Here is a 13,125-nt window from a genome sequence, read left to right as displayed (position 1 = left end):
AAAATCAGTTAAGATACTGTAGGAAAGCAGCAACTCCAATCCTAGCAAAGTGATAACTTCAGGTAGGTATGCATTGGCCTATATTTTATCCCTTGTTTTTGTTTGTTTCACAGGACGAGGCAAGATCTTTGCCAATTCCCTACTATATACCGTAACTCATGTTGATAATGCTCGTTTCTGCCTTACACAGTGGAGAAGCATTCAGTGACAGACATTTCAGAGTGGGGCAGAGATCCTGTGGGCCTCCAGAAGTTGCTAGACCACAACTCCCATCATCTACGAGTGGTTACCACTGGCTATGATGCCTGAAGCTGATGGGAAATGGAGTGCAACAATGCACTCCAATAAGGTTCCTCTTCCCTGTTTTAGGCCCCATCCCAGTTTAGGTCATCTTTAACAGCATAATTCTATGCATGTCTACTCTGAAATAAATCCCAACAAATTCAGTGGGACTTGCTCCCAATTAAGTGTATGCAGGATTGCAGCCTGAATCACCCATTCACTTTTAAGAGCAACATTTTACCAGGCAGAGCTCAGAAGAACAGCTAGTTTAGTAGCAGTAAAACACAATAATTTGACCAATCCCTAGACATATAAGTGGTATAATGATAATTAAATAACTAAATCAGATATTAGCTAGAATTGACGATCATTTAATAATTGCATGAATTGCACCAGACAGCTGTGATGTTCTAAAGGAACCCATGTCAAATTCTTTGCTATATGGTTGAAATAAAGTAGTCAGTCACAATTTTATATAGAAATTGAATTTGTTTTCAAAAACAAGAGTTGGGGGAAACCCATCACTGTTGCTTTTTAAGGGATACAATGTAGATCTCCTGTAGAAAGTGATACAACTTAGATTTGAATCAGATCAGATGTTTTGACATGCTCCTGGTGCATTAAATGAAAAATATGATAATTTCTATATCTCATTAAAGAGAATATCGCCAACATTGTAGAGGAGCTAAATCACCAAAACTTTTCCTTTTCTCAAGATTCATCTAAATAAATAATTCCTCTGCAAGGGGACGCGGGTGGCGCTGTGGGTAAAACCTCAGCGCCTAGGACTTGCCGATCGCATGGTCGGTGGTTCGAATCCCCGCGGCGGAGTGAGCTCCCGTCTTTCAGTCCCAGCTCCTGCCCACCTAGCAGTTCGAAAGCACCCCTAAGTGCAAGTAGATAAATAGGGACCGTTTTATAGCGGGAAGGTAAATGGCATTTTCGTGTGCTGCGCTGGTGCTGGCTCGTCAGAGCAGCTTCGTCACGCTGGCCACGTGACCCGGAAGTGTCTCCGGACAGCGCTGGCTCCCGGCCTCTTAAGTGAGATGAGTGCACAACCCTAGAGTCGGACACGACTGGCCCGTATGGGCAGGGGTACATTTACCTTTACCTGCAAGGAGAACCAGCTATGAACATGCCACTTGTTGTTGTTGTTGTTGTTTAGTCGTTTAGTCATGTCCGACTCTTCGTGACCCCATGAACCACAGCACACCAGGCACTTCTGTCTTCCACTGCCTCCCGCAGTTTGGTCAAACTCATGCTGGTAGCTTCGAGAACACTGTCCAACCATCTTGTCCTCTGTCGTCCCCTTCTCCTTGTGCCCTCCATCTTTCCCAACACCAGGGTCTTTTCCAGAGAGTCTTCTCTTCTCATGAGGTGGCCATTAGTTGCTGCTTAAGATTAAGCATCCTTCTTCCATCTTAAGTACAAGTCTTCTTTTACCATGAGAAGAAATTCATGGATATATACAACATATTTCCATCCTATAGCATGAATATATCCATTCTATGGTGTCCACACCTGGGGCGGGGGCGGGAAGATGACACATTTTTGAATTATTAGGGTCACAACTTTATCAGCTTCACTGTACCTTTACAACTGAGACATTATTATAATGCAGAAGCTACTTTACAACTCACACTGCCTCAAATTAGGATGAGTCTGATCTTGCTTTTCAGTGAAGGTAGTGTGCTGCCTAACTCCTCCTTCTTTCAGGTGTTCACTATCCCCCTGAACATTCAAATTCAGGTTAGCCTTAAAGGGATTCATTTCAACAGCCATGAGCAGTAGGTCTAGGGAGTACAGCTCCATCATTCCAATGTCTCCCTATAATGACCGGTGTTCTTGCTTAAATCTGTTACTTTCCTGCAAACCCCTCTCTGATGGGGAAGATATCATGTGTGGCCCTTATGCAAACAGTGGTACTTAGACTGCAACACAAAGGTGAGGTGGTACCAAGGCAAATGACGAAGAGGGAATGAATAACCTGTTTTACTCTGATCTCTAGCCAGCAATGAAATTTGCTTCTATATCTTGGTGCCTACACACCCCACCTCTCTCTGGGGCCAGATGCAACACTGCCGTCACACAAATTCATCCTTATGGGAGGTGCTCCCTGTTTCGTATGACCTACATCTTAGGACCTACATTCATATCAATTCAAACCTTGTGGGAAGCAGCTACTGGTTATAGTCTCCTATCCTCTTTCATTTGATACAAATTGATTTTATACCATGTAGTTGGTTAAGAAGAAGCAACGCTCGATCCACGTAATTTTCTGAGGGCAAGAGAGTTGTTGAATTTTTATGTACATTTAAAAAAGTAAACTCTTTGCAGAAATCTGAGCTGGCACAGTAGTTAAAATCAGCAGCCATTTGGATCATTACCAAATTATTACTACAAAAATGCATTATCTAGCCATTAAGCTCTGTAATTAAAAAGTCGTTTGCAAACATAAGGAACTAAACAAAGTAGTTCTTGGATGCAGAAGGTTGGTTTTTAAATCCCAAAGATATAATACAAACAGTCTGAACTAAGTAAGTGGGATCCGGCTATTGGCTTGATGGAGAGAAACAGGAAACACGTTCTGCAGTCTTAGCCTGAAGTCCCAAAGATCTCAATATTAGACTTTCTTCAATAATTAATTTGGCTGCATGGTACCCTGGCAGAGCGACGGCAACCAATAAATTATCCCTGTGTGTATTCAGTGAGTTTCTCTCTCTCTGCTTAGTAGTGAGGCTTCAGTCTGGCTAATCAAAATGTTGCAATCCACTGTAAAGTGGGTGCCACAAATTTGAACTCCTTGGAATGCAGCAATTATCACCTAAAGTGCAGCATACTGAAGGGATTTTCAATTTCCTCTAGTCTGCTCCATACTGGGAGCAGAATTTCCTACTTCAGCTTCAGCTAATTTTTGTGGGATTGATTCTATTAATGGAACTCCCCACTGGGTGTTAATATGAATAGGAAAGAGGGTTAGAGTACTGCCATTGGGTTCCAGATATGTAGTGGTGGGATTAATTCCCTAGTCTGGAACTGATAAAAGGTAAAGGTAAAGGTACCCCTGCCCGTACGGGCCAGTCTTGCCAGACTCTTGGGTTGTGCGCTCATCTCACTCTATAGGCCGGGGGCCAGCGCTGTCCGGAGACACTTCCGGGTCACGTGGCCAGCGTGACAAGCTGCATCTGGCGAGCCAGCGCAGCACACGGAAACGCCGTTTACCTTCCTGCTGGTAAGCGGTCCCTATTTATCTACTTGCACCCGGGGTGCTTTCAAACTGCTAGGTTGGCAGGCGCTGGGACCGAGCGACGGGAGCGCACCCCGCCGCAGGGATTTGAACCGCCGACCTTTCGGACAGCAAGTCCTAGGCGCTGAGGCTTTAACCCACAGCGCCACCCGCATCCCTCTGGAACTGATACCATATCCCAAAAGGAAGCAAGCTTCTTTCTGCTGGTTTCATATCTTCTTTGAAAATGAAACCATTTCAGACATCTATGGGGAACCATTTCAAACATTTATGTTGCCACAGGTAAAAAACCCCCACCTGTTCTCCTAAATATACCCAAGGCCCTCAACCCTCTTTGTGGGGAAAATGGATATATTGTAAATCTACCTAAACATCTATCATTGCCTCCATGACTGTCATGATTCTAACAAACAAGGTACAGTTAAGTAAATGAGACATCTGTTTACTAACAGCATTACAACAAACTGAAAGCAGTACAAGGTTGAACATCATTACACTTGGCTAAATGGCTAATTAAACAGTCTTTTAAACTGGGAGGTAGTGTTTCATTTGTTATTATGGTATGCATTTGTTTGTTTTTATATTGTATACTGCCCTGTGAAGTTCAGATGAAGGGTCGTATAGAAATTTAATTTAAAATAATAATAATAATAATAATAATAATAATAATAATAATAATAATAATAATAATAATTCCTCAGGTGGGGGATTCCTCACTGCAAGATAACTTGAAGCCCCAGCTATGCAGCAAAACTGTGGAGAAAATGCCATGTGTTTCTGTTATTGTTTTAAAGAAAGCTATATTCTATGACAACTGTGGCCTTATATTCTTATAATGTTAGAAGCTGGTTTAGCTTTGGTTGCTAGGTGAAAGGTTAGCAGAGAGACAATGCTTCAAAACTGAGTAAGCTGGATTGGATGAGGCACATTTCAGTCTGGTTGGCTGGAGGCTCCAGTCAGTTGGACAACAAACGGTCAATTGGAGATCAACAGTCAGTGTCTGTGTGTCAGAATCAGAGTGTCAGTCAGTCAGTCAGGTGTTGGTATGGAGGTAATTGGCTGGGATCGACTACTAGGCTTGAGGCAAAAGCCATTTAGATGCTAAAGTCAGCAGCAGCAGCAGCAGCAGCAGCAGCTCTGGACTGTGTGGAAACTGCCAACTAGCATCTTAGGCCCAAATACAGGCATTTGATTTTGCTTTTGTGTATAGAACTCTCTAAATAAACCAGTTTAAATTAACCTAGTCCCTGGAGTCCATCTCATATCCAAGTCCAAGCATGTTACCAAATGACTGTGAGGCCTGAAGGAATTGGTGGCAGTTAAAAAATTAAAAATACACCAGTGCAGGCACTTGTGGTATAAGCAAGCGAGGCTGAGAACCCTGGGATTCTTGGCACTGTGGTGGCAGAGATAGGAGCTTTCCACAGAAGCCCAGGACCTGAATAGATCTTCTGATGAGAAAGAGGACTCTCAGACAAGAAGGCTGGATGAGGGTCATCCATACAGGAGGAGAGTTCAGTCTTTGAGGCCAACAGGCCTCAAGCCCATATGAGTGCCTTGAATGGTAGATGGAAACCCATAAAGAGAAGTGCCAAAGTTTAGGGAAGACCCATTGGGAGTCAATATCTTCTCAGGAGTAAGGTCCTCCTCACAAGGAGACCTCTCTTTGACAACAGGTAATGGAATTCAGCTAGAACTTGGGTGCGGTTCCAGCAGCTGCAGCCAAAAAGCCATGTTGGTAGAGTTGCTTGAACGTTTTTCTGCCAGTGCTGTGTCTTTTGCCAGACTCCCTACTTGCCTGGGATTGGACTTTGCACCACCCCTCCCCTCCCCCTCTTTTTTTTCCTTTCTCCTCCTGTTGTGGCATCTGAATATAGACTGCATTTTTAATCAAGGCATATATTGGCTTATATTTGATCAGGTTCCTAAATTAAATGGGCTTAGATTTTCAAATGTTTCATGCCAGGCAAGAAGGCCAACTGTTTATAGAGAAAACCTTGGCCATTCTCCTAAGACAAGGGGCCCCCCCTTTGATTTATAGCAGAAAACAATTCTCAAAGTCATAAAAGCTGGAATTACAGGTTAAAGAGCAAGGTTACGGAAAATAAAACCATGTGCCTTAAACTTGAGCCAGATCTTCTTTCTAAGGTTAAAAGGCCAAGACCAAATGGAGAAGCATCTAGCTGGCAGAAAGAGAGGCTTTTTGGGAAGTCTTTTTAAAGCATTTTTGGGAAGTCTTTTAAAACTGTTTCTTTCTTAAACTGAGAGAGTTTGAGGAAGAGCTAATGGAAAACAACTAGCTGGAGTATGAACAGAGGAAGAGGCTTTTTATTTCCTATTTTATTTTGAGGCTGGAAAGGAGGGTGAAAGGGGGGGGTGAACTGAAGAGGTTCCTTTTAAAAGCTGTTTTTTACTGAGTTCCTTCCCTTCTACTTTGAGAAGCTTTATTCTTTTAAAAGGTTACCTATGATAATGTATGAAATATATTATCTTAAATATATTGGTTTAAATGTAATTATGCAAAGGATCTAGAAAGAAAGAAATGTTAAATTCTTATTTCATAGAGTCATATTGCTGTAGGAGACCAGGGGGGCAGATGAGCCTAGCCCCCCTGCCAGAAATGAGACGCCATCCGAGCAGTTCTGATATATATGGTTGTCAGACATTTGTTTAGAAACCTTCATATGAAGTAGATCTTTCAATGTTGATGTGAAACTCAAGATCCTTGACATATGTTTAAGATAAAAATTTAAGATTAACCATTTGTTTTAGAAGGCAATAGGGCAAGGAGGGCAAAGAGGTGAGCTGGTAATTAAGATTCCTTGTTGAGACACATGTAAAGATATATTAATACTTGTTTGCCAATTATAAATGGAAGGAAATATAGCTCTTTGTCTCCCATAAAAGGCAATAGGAAATGAGTGTATTTTTGTGATTGGTCATACCAATCAGCCAATAGGAATTCCAACCAGGCTGGTTGGACAGATGCAGCCAGAGGAGAAGCAAAGGGGGCTGGATTAAGGAAATATAAGTGCTGGCCATAATGGCAGGAGGCCAGGCCAGAGCTTGGTAATCATATACCACTGTGCCTCACATTTATTTGTCTGACAAATAAATTATTATTTTAATTTCTCTGTTGCTGCGTTGAATATTTCATTCCAGCTAAGCGTTAACCACAAGCAGGGTGCTACATTTTATGGTGCCCTGTGACTCGGATAAGTGGTCTGCTGGAACGCAGCCCCTTCGCCTACTGAGCAGGGTACAAGACAGAGGATCACTCACTGCCTACTCAGCGCGCAATGGAAAATTTTTTTCCAGGGGAACGCAGCAGTCTCGTCTGTCTGATACCCTGCCCACCGACGGCGACGGACCGGGGGGAAACGGAACCAGCTAAGGGTAAGTGCACTAAAGGGTTTTGGCCCTCCAATTAATTGGGAGGAAGAGAAGTCCTGATCAAACTTCTGCGTCTCAGTAAAGGGGAACTGAGTACGCTAGGTGGCTGGGTACATCAGATGGTGATCTGGTGTAGGGCAAAAGGGAAGATTGGGAGGTAGAGTGTGGGTGAAGTATCTTGCGCATTGCATGTGTGAGAAAGTACAATGTGTAGCTGACCTAAGTGTGGAGTGAGTGCTACTTCGTTTCCCAGTAAGGTGTGTGTGTGAGTGACTGAGTGGATACTTCACAGGGCCATACAATGGGAGTTGGGGGTTCAAAGGGGGGAAATACACCTCTTGAATGTATGTGAAATAATTTTAAGAAAGCCTTCTCAGGGGCATATGGAGTCAAAAGGACGCCAGAGCGCTTGAGAACGTTATGTGAACTAGAATGGCCAAAACAAAATACTGAATGGCCATTTCAAGGAACCTTTGATATAAATTTAGTAAGCAAACTTTGGTCTAACATCACCAAAGAAACTGGAGGGTGCCCAGAACAATTTTCATATATAGATTCCTGGCTGAGCACATTAAATAAAAATCCTCCATGGATAAGGGAATGCAAAGTCCAACGATGCAAATTATTGGCTGTAAAAGCCAAAGCTAGGAAAGGAATCTTGCCAAACAAATTCAAACCCTCCACCAGTTGTAACCCCAAGGCAAGAAAGTGGAATGAATAATGGGGGTGGAGTCATAGAACTTGATTCCTTGATAGATTATGATAAATATCTTCAGGAGGCATTGGAGTCCTATAATGAAGCCCAAGCAGAAGTGGTTATTCCATCTGTGAGTCCCAGTAGAACTCCATCTACAGTCTCCTTTAGTGGAACAACTGATTGCCTACCCCAAACCCCTGTACATCCAAGTCCTAGAGAATTATTACAGAAGTTACAGGGAGACCTTAATCGGTCAGCAAGCAATACAGCTAGGCGTATAGAGCTGCCAAAAGAACGCCTTGGGACAAATACCATCCCCTATGATTTGAGGCCCCTAGAGCAAAGTGAAGAAAAAGGTCACGTAGTAGCCCCTCTCAGAAGAGTATTTGATGCACTTGAGGAGCCTGTGCTGGTTAATGGGCAACCTGGACCACGGCCACCTCGAACTTCGACCCTGCAATGTATTCCATTCACAACTACAGTCTGATGAATTGGAAAACGCCCCATCTTTCGCAGAAAAACCTCAGGCTATGATGGACTTGGTGACTTCAATAGTAATACTCTCTTCACCACTGAGGAAAGGAGAGACATAATTGAAAAGGCACAGATATATTTGCGTGAGCAGGCCAGAGTGGGAAATATTTATAATATTGACCGTCATCTCCAAGACAACTTTCCCTTGGAAGATCCTAATTGGGATCCAAACAATGCAATTCACCTGGCCAGACTTACCACCTACCGCCAGACGCTTGTGCAAGGTATTTGCAGGGCATGCCAGAAGCCCACTAATGTGTCTAAAGTTTCAGGAGGGTAGATGTGTTACCCATAACACTGTTTCGTGTTCGGTGCGCACCCACAAAAAGACTTAAGTTGTCACCTTTTGAGCTCCTGTATGGGAGGCCGCCCTCCTTTGTTCAGGATATTCCAACTGACCTCAAACAAATAGGAGACCATGTGACACAGGGATAAGTGCAATCTCTCTCCCGTGTTTTTGTCTCTCTCCCGTGTTTGTTTGTTTGTTGTTGTTTTTTTCTTAACAGGTGGGCCCTCAAGCACACGCCGTGCAGCATTGCCAAGCCGATTCATCAGCTCCAGGCTGGCATAGCATATGGGTGAAAGAGTGGAAAACGTGATCCACTTGCACCTAAGTGGCGTAGACCTTACACCGTCTTGCTTTCTACTCCAACAGCGGTGAAGGTAGCTGAGGTGACCCCCTGGATTCATCACTCTCGTTTGAAGAAGTCTGAAGGCAGTTGGACGTGCAAAGGTGACCCCTCTAATCCTTTAAAACTGACTCTTTCTAAAAACCCCTGTATCTAGCCCTACCGGTAACGGGTTAGGTCACGGGCAACATTAGACGACCGGCCTGCTGCAGCCACAACTTGGAAGCTGGCTGACCTGCGCACGCCTGAAGCTTGAGGAGCGTCTGAACCAGCGACTGTGAGCGGGAAGATTCTCTTATACAATTGATTGACTGCCCCCTTGTGGAACAATTATCAGAGATATTACACATTGGGGATCCTTGGGATATATGTTTTGGTCTTGGTAGTTCCCCATTTCTGTCACTGGGGGAATTATATTGGGACTAATAGTTTTATGCTATCACAATAAGGTAATCTTTTGTGGAAGGAATGCATATGCTAGACATCAACATGATTTTATTATTAATCCTGATCCCTTGGTAAGGGGAAGGGTCCTTGAATCTGACCAAATTTGTTAAATATGGATTCAGCCATGACCACAATATGTGGGAAGGCTTAGCTGAAATGGTAGGCAATGTGGCAAATAGGACCAATTGCCTTGTTTGCTCTCTTGGGCCAGATGATTCAGAGGGAGGTATGCCCTTATTACTGATACCATTAAATGCCATTGGTATGGTAAGCGAAATGCCACACCAAACAGAAGTACAGAATTTCCCCGGATGGAACTCAACTATACCTGTACAAGGGGAATTCTGTGTACATAAATCATCAGATGCAGCTGATTCTACCATGATAGGCTCTTCTCATTGTCACTATACTTGGGATTATATTAAGAATAGTCATACCTGGGCACACGGTACTACCTATCGAACTCGGAATACCTTGCCCTGTGCACCTCCTTTTATTCATGCATGGAAAGTGGTATGGAACATAACTGTGACAGAGAAAGGCAATCTAACATACTGCACTGTGAACTCTATACCCCTTTTGATATTTCGCCTTATACACTCCACATACCAAAAAAACCTCAGACCCGATGGTTGTGGTGGATATGTGGAGAATGGGCATACAAGAAACTCCCTTCCAAATGGAGTGGGACTTGTTTCCTGGGATGGGTATTACCACCAATGTGGATTTGCCCACTAGTTCAGCTAAGCGAACACGAAGGAATGCTGATATTTCTCGTATAGCAGGAGGAAGTACCCAAAGTTGGAGCGGTACTAATGATTGGCCACCAGAGCGCATTATAGCCTATTATGATCCTGCCTCCTGGAATCCTGGTGAGCTCATACAAGGGGCACGGGATCCTATTTATAATCTAAACAGAATAATTCGATTACAAGCAGTAGTGGAACTTGTAACCAATGCAATGGCCCAGAGTTTGAGACTTATTGCATAACAGCTGGATGAAAGTAGAGCCGCTATTTTGCAGCTGAAAATGGGAATGGATTATGTACTTGCCAAGCAGGGAGGTCTATGTGGAGTCTTGAACTTGACAGGGAATGCCTGTTGCTTTAACATTTCTGATAATGGTGAGGCAATCCGTGTGTTGGCTACAAAGATGGAGAATATAGCACATGTCCCAGTATAAACATGGGAAGGATGGGATATGGGATGGCTCACCAATTGGTTACTTAATGTCACAGGACTCAAAGGGATACTATTGTCTTGCTTGTTTTTCTTGACGGTAGTAATAATGGTTTTATGTATGATGCCATGTATCATCTCATGTTTTAGACGTACAATTAGCAAGATGATTTCGAATGAAACTCTACCTCATATCATGGCCCTATACAGAGCTTTAACTTAGGAAGATCAAGCTATCAAGGACGCTTTGTAGCCAGGTCCTTGAGCTTGAAAGGGGGGAATGTGGCATCTGAATATAGACTGCATTTTTAATCAAGGCATATATTGGCTTATATTTGATCAGGTTCCTAAATTAAATGGGCTTAGATTTTCAAATGTTTCATGCCAGGCAAGAAGGCCAACTGTTTATAGAGAAAACCTTGGCCATTCTCCTAAGACAAGGGGCCCCCCCTTTGATTTATAGCAGAAAACAATTCTCAAAGTCATAAAAGCTGGAATTACAGGTTAAAGAGCAAGGTTACGGAAAATAAAACCATGTGCCTTAAACTTGAGCCAGATCTTCTTTCTAAGGTTAAAAGGCCAAGACCAAATGGAGAAGCATCTAGCTGGCAGAAAGAGAGGCTTTTTGGGAAGTCTTTTTAAAGCATTTTTGGGAAGTCTTTTAAAACTGTTTCTTTCTTAAACTGAGAGAGTTTGAGGAAGAGCTAATGGAAAACAACTAGCTGGAGTATGAACAGAGGAAGAGGCTTTTTATTTCCTATTTTATTTTGAGGCTGGAAAGGAGGGTGAAAGGGGGGGTGAACTGAAGAGGTTCCTTTTAAAAGCTGTTTTTTACTGAGTTCCTTCCCTTCTACTTTGAGAAGCTTTATTCTTTTAAAAGGTTACCTATGATAATGTATGAAATATATTATCTTAAATATATTGGTTTAAATGTAATTATGCAAAGGATCTAGAAAGAAAGAAATGTTAAATTCTTATTTCATAGAGTCATATTGCTGTAGGAGACCAGGGGGGCAGATGAGCCTAGCCCCCCTGCCAGAAATGAGACGCCATCCGAGCAGTTCTGATATATATGGTTGTCAGACATTTGTTTAGAAACCTTCATATGAAGTAGATCTTTCAATGTTGATGTGAAACTCAAGATCCTTGACATATGTTTAAGATAAAAATTTAAGATTAACCATTTGTTTTAGAAGGCAATAGGGCAAGGAGGGCAAAGAGGTGAGCTGGTAATTAAGATTCCTTGTTGAGACACATGTAAAGATATATTAATACTTGTTTGCCAATTATAAATGGAAGGAAATATAGCTCTTTGTCTCCCATAAAAGGCAATAGGAAATGAGTGTATTTTTGTGATTGGTCATACCAATCAGCCAATAGGAATTCCAACCAGGCTGGTTGGACAGATGCAGCCAGAGGAGAAGCAAAGGGGGCTGGATTAAGGAAATATAAGTGCTGGCCATAATGGCAGGAGGCCAGGCCAGAGCTTGGTAATCATATACCACTGTGCCTCACATTTATTTGTCTGACAAATAAATTATTATTTTAATTTCTCTGTTGCTGCGTTGAATATTTCATTCCAGCTAAGCGTTAACCACAAGCAGGGTGCTACACTGTGACGAGGCTGTATTTTAATGTTTTAATGTTGTATTTTAATCTTGTTTTTAAGTTGTATGCATTCAACTTGTTTTTATTATTGGTTGTTAGCCGCCCTGAGCCTGGCCTTGGCTGGGGAGGGCAGGGTATAAATAATTATTATTATTATTATTATTATTATTATTATTATTATTATTATTATTATGTGAGCCTTTGTTTGTCTGGGGCCTTGGGTGTGTCACTGCTGTCCTGTGACAGCTCTGTTCTCTAGGAGTTTCTATTCAATCCAGAACCCACCTAGGACAGAACAATGTCCCTGATATATGAGCACCCAAGCAGCAGGTTCATAGCATGGTGTGTGCCTTTTTATATTCAGCATTTGCTACTGGAGGCTATGATGACCTTGGTGGCGAGAGACACCCTTAATCACATTTTAAAATATATCCAATAATTGCCTGCTGCTGTAAATGTACTGCACTTCACATACTAAAGGCCTGAGTAAACGGAAATATTTTTACCTTGCACCTAATGATAATAATGTAGAGGACAAAGGCACTTCACCTGAAAGGGTGTTCCATAATGGCGGTGCCACCACAGAAAGGGCCCTTCCATAGTTTACCATCCGTTCTCTTCTCATACCTCTCTCATGTTCAGACCCCATTTCAGAGTCATGCCTGAAACCGTGGAGACTCACTGCCAGTCACTGTAGAAAATACTGAGTTAGATTTTATTCTTATTATTTTATTAAATTTGTGTACCACCTTTCATACGAAGATCACAAGACAAAACTGCAAAACACAGATGCGCTAGTGGCCCGGCTCAGTAGAAAGTGGTTTTGCCAAATTATGTTGCTATAATTTCCCTTTTTGCCTTTCCCTTTTTGTTTCTTGTCTCTTCTGTTTTCTGTTAAATGTTTTAAACTGTGCACCACCTTACATGTATTGGCAGAAATGTGGTATGTAAATGTATAGGCAAGTAACTGAATCCTGGAATATATAGATGCATCTAATGTTTAAAGTTCAACTGTGATTTGGTTGTTTTTTTCATTTCTTTTTTAAAAAACATGTGTGCAACTGTCAGCATTACCTTAAAACAATGTCAGGGGAGGCCTTGTTGGATTC

The 13,125-nt window shown here is 42.3% G+C and overlaps 1 long non-coding RNA gene across 1 annotated transcript; it reads left to right on the top strand.

Moving 5' to 3' along the window:
• Nucleotides 1-5,391: 5,391 nt before the first annotated feature.
• LOC144327971 (uncharacterized) lies at nucleotides 5,392-11,967 on the top strand. The gene is made up of 2 exons (XR_013393156.1): nucleotides 5,392-6,925; nucleotides 8,660-11,967. It is a non-coding gene; the product is annotated as an uncharacterized LOC144327971 (long non-coding RNA).
• Nucleotides 11,968-13,125: the final 1,158 nt, after the last annotated feature.

This window comes from Podarcis muralis, chromosome 6 (assembly GCF_964188315.1).
Source record: "Podarcis muralis chromosome 6, rPodMur119.hap1.1, whole genome shotgun sequence".
In the NCBI taxonomy this organism is placed as follows: Eukaryota; Metazoa; Chordata; class Lepidosauria; order Squamata; family Lacertidae; genus Podarcis; species Podarcis muralis.
Note: the sequence above shows the minus strand (reverse complement) of the source record. Positions and strands in the feature narration are given on the sequence as shown.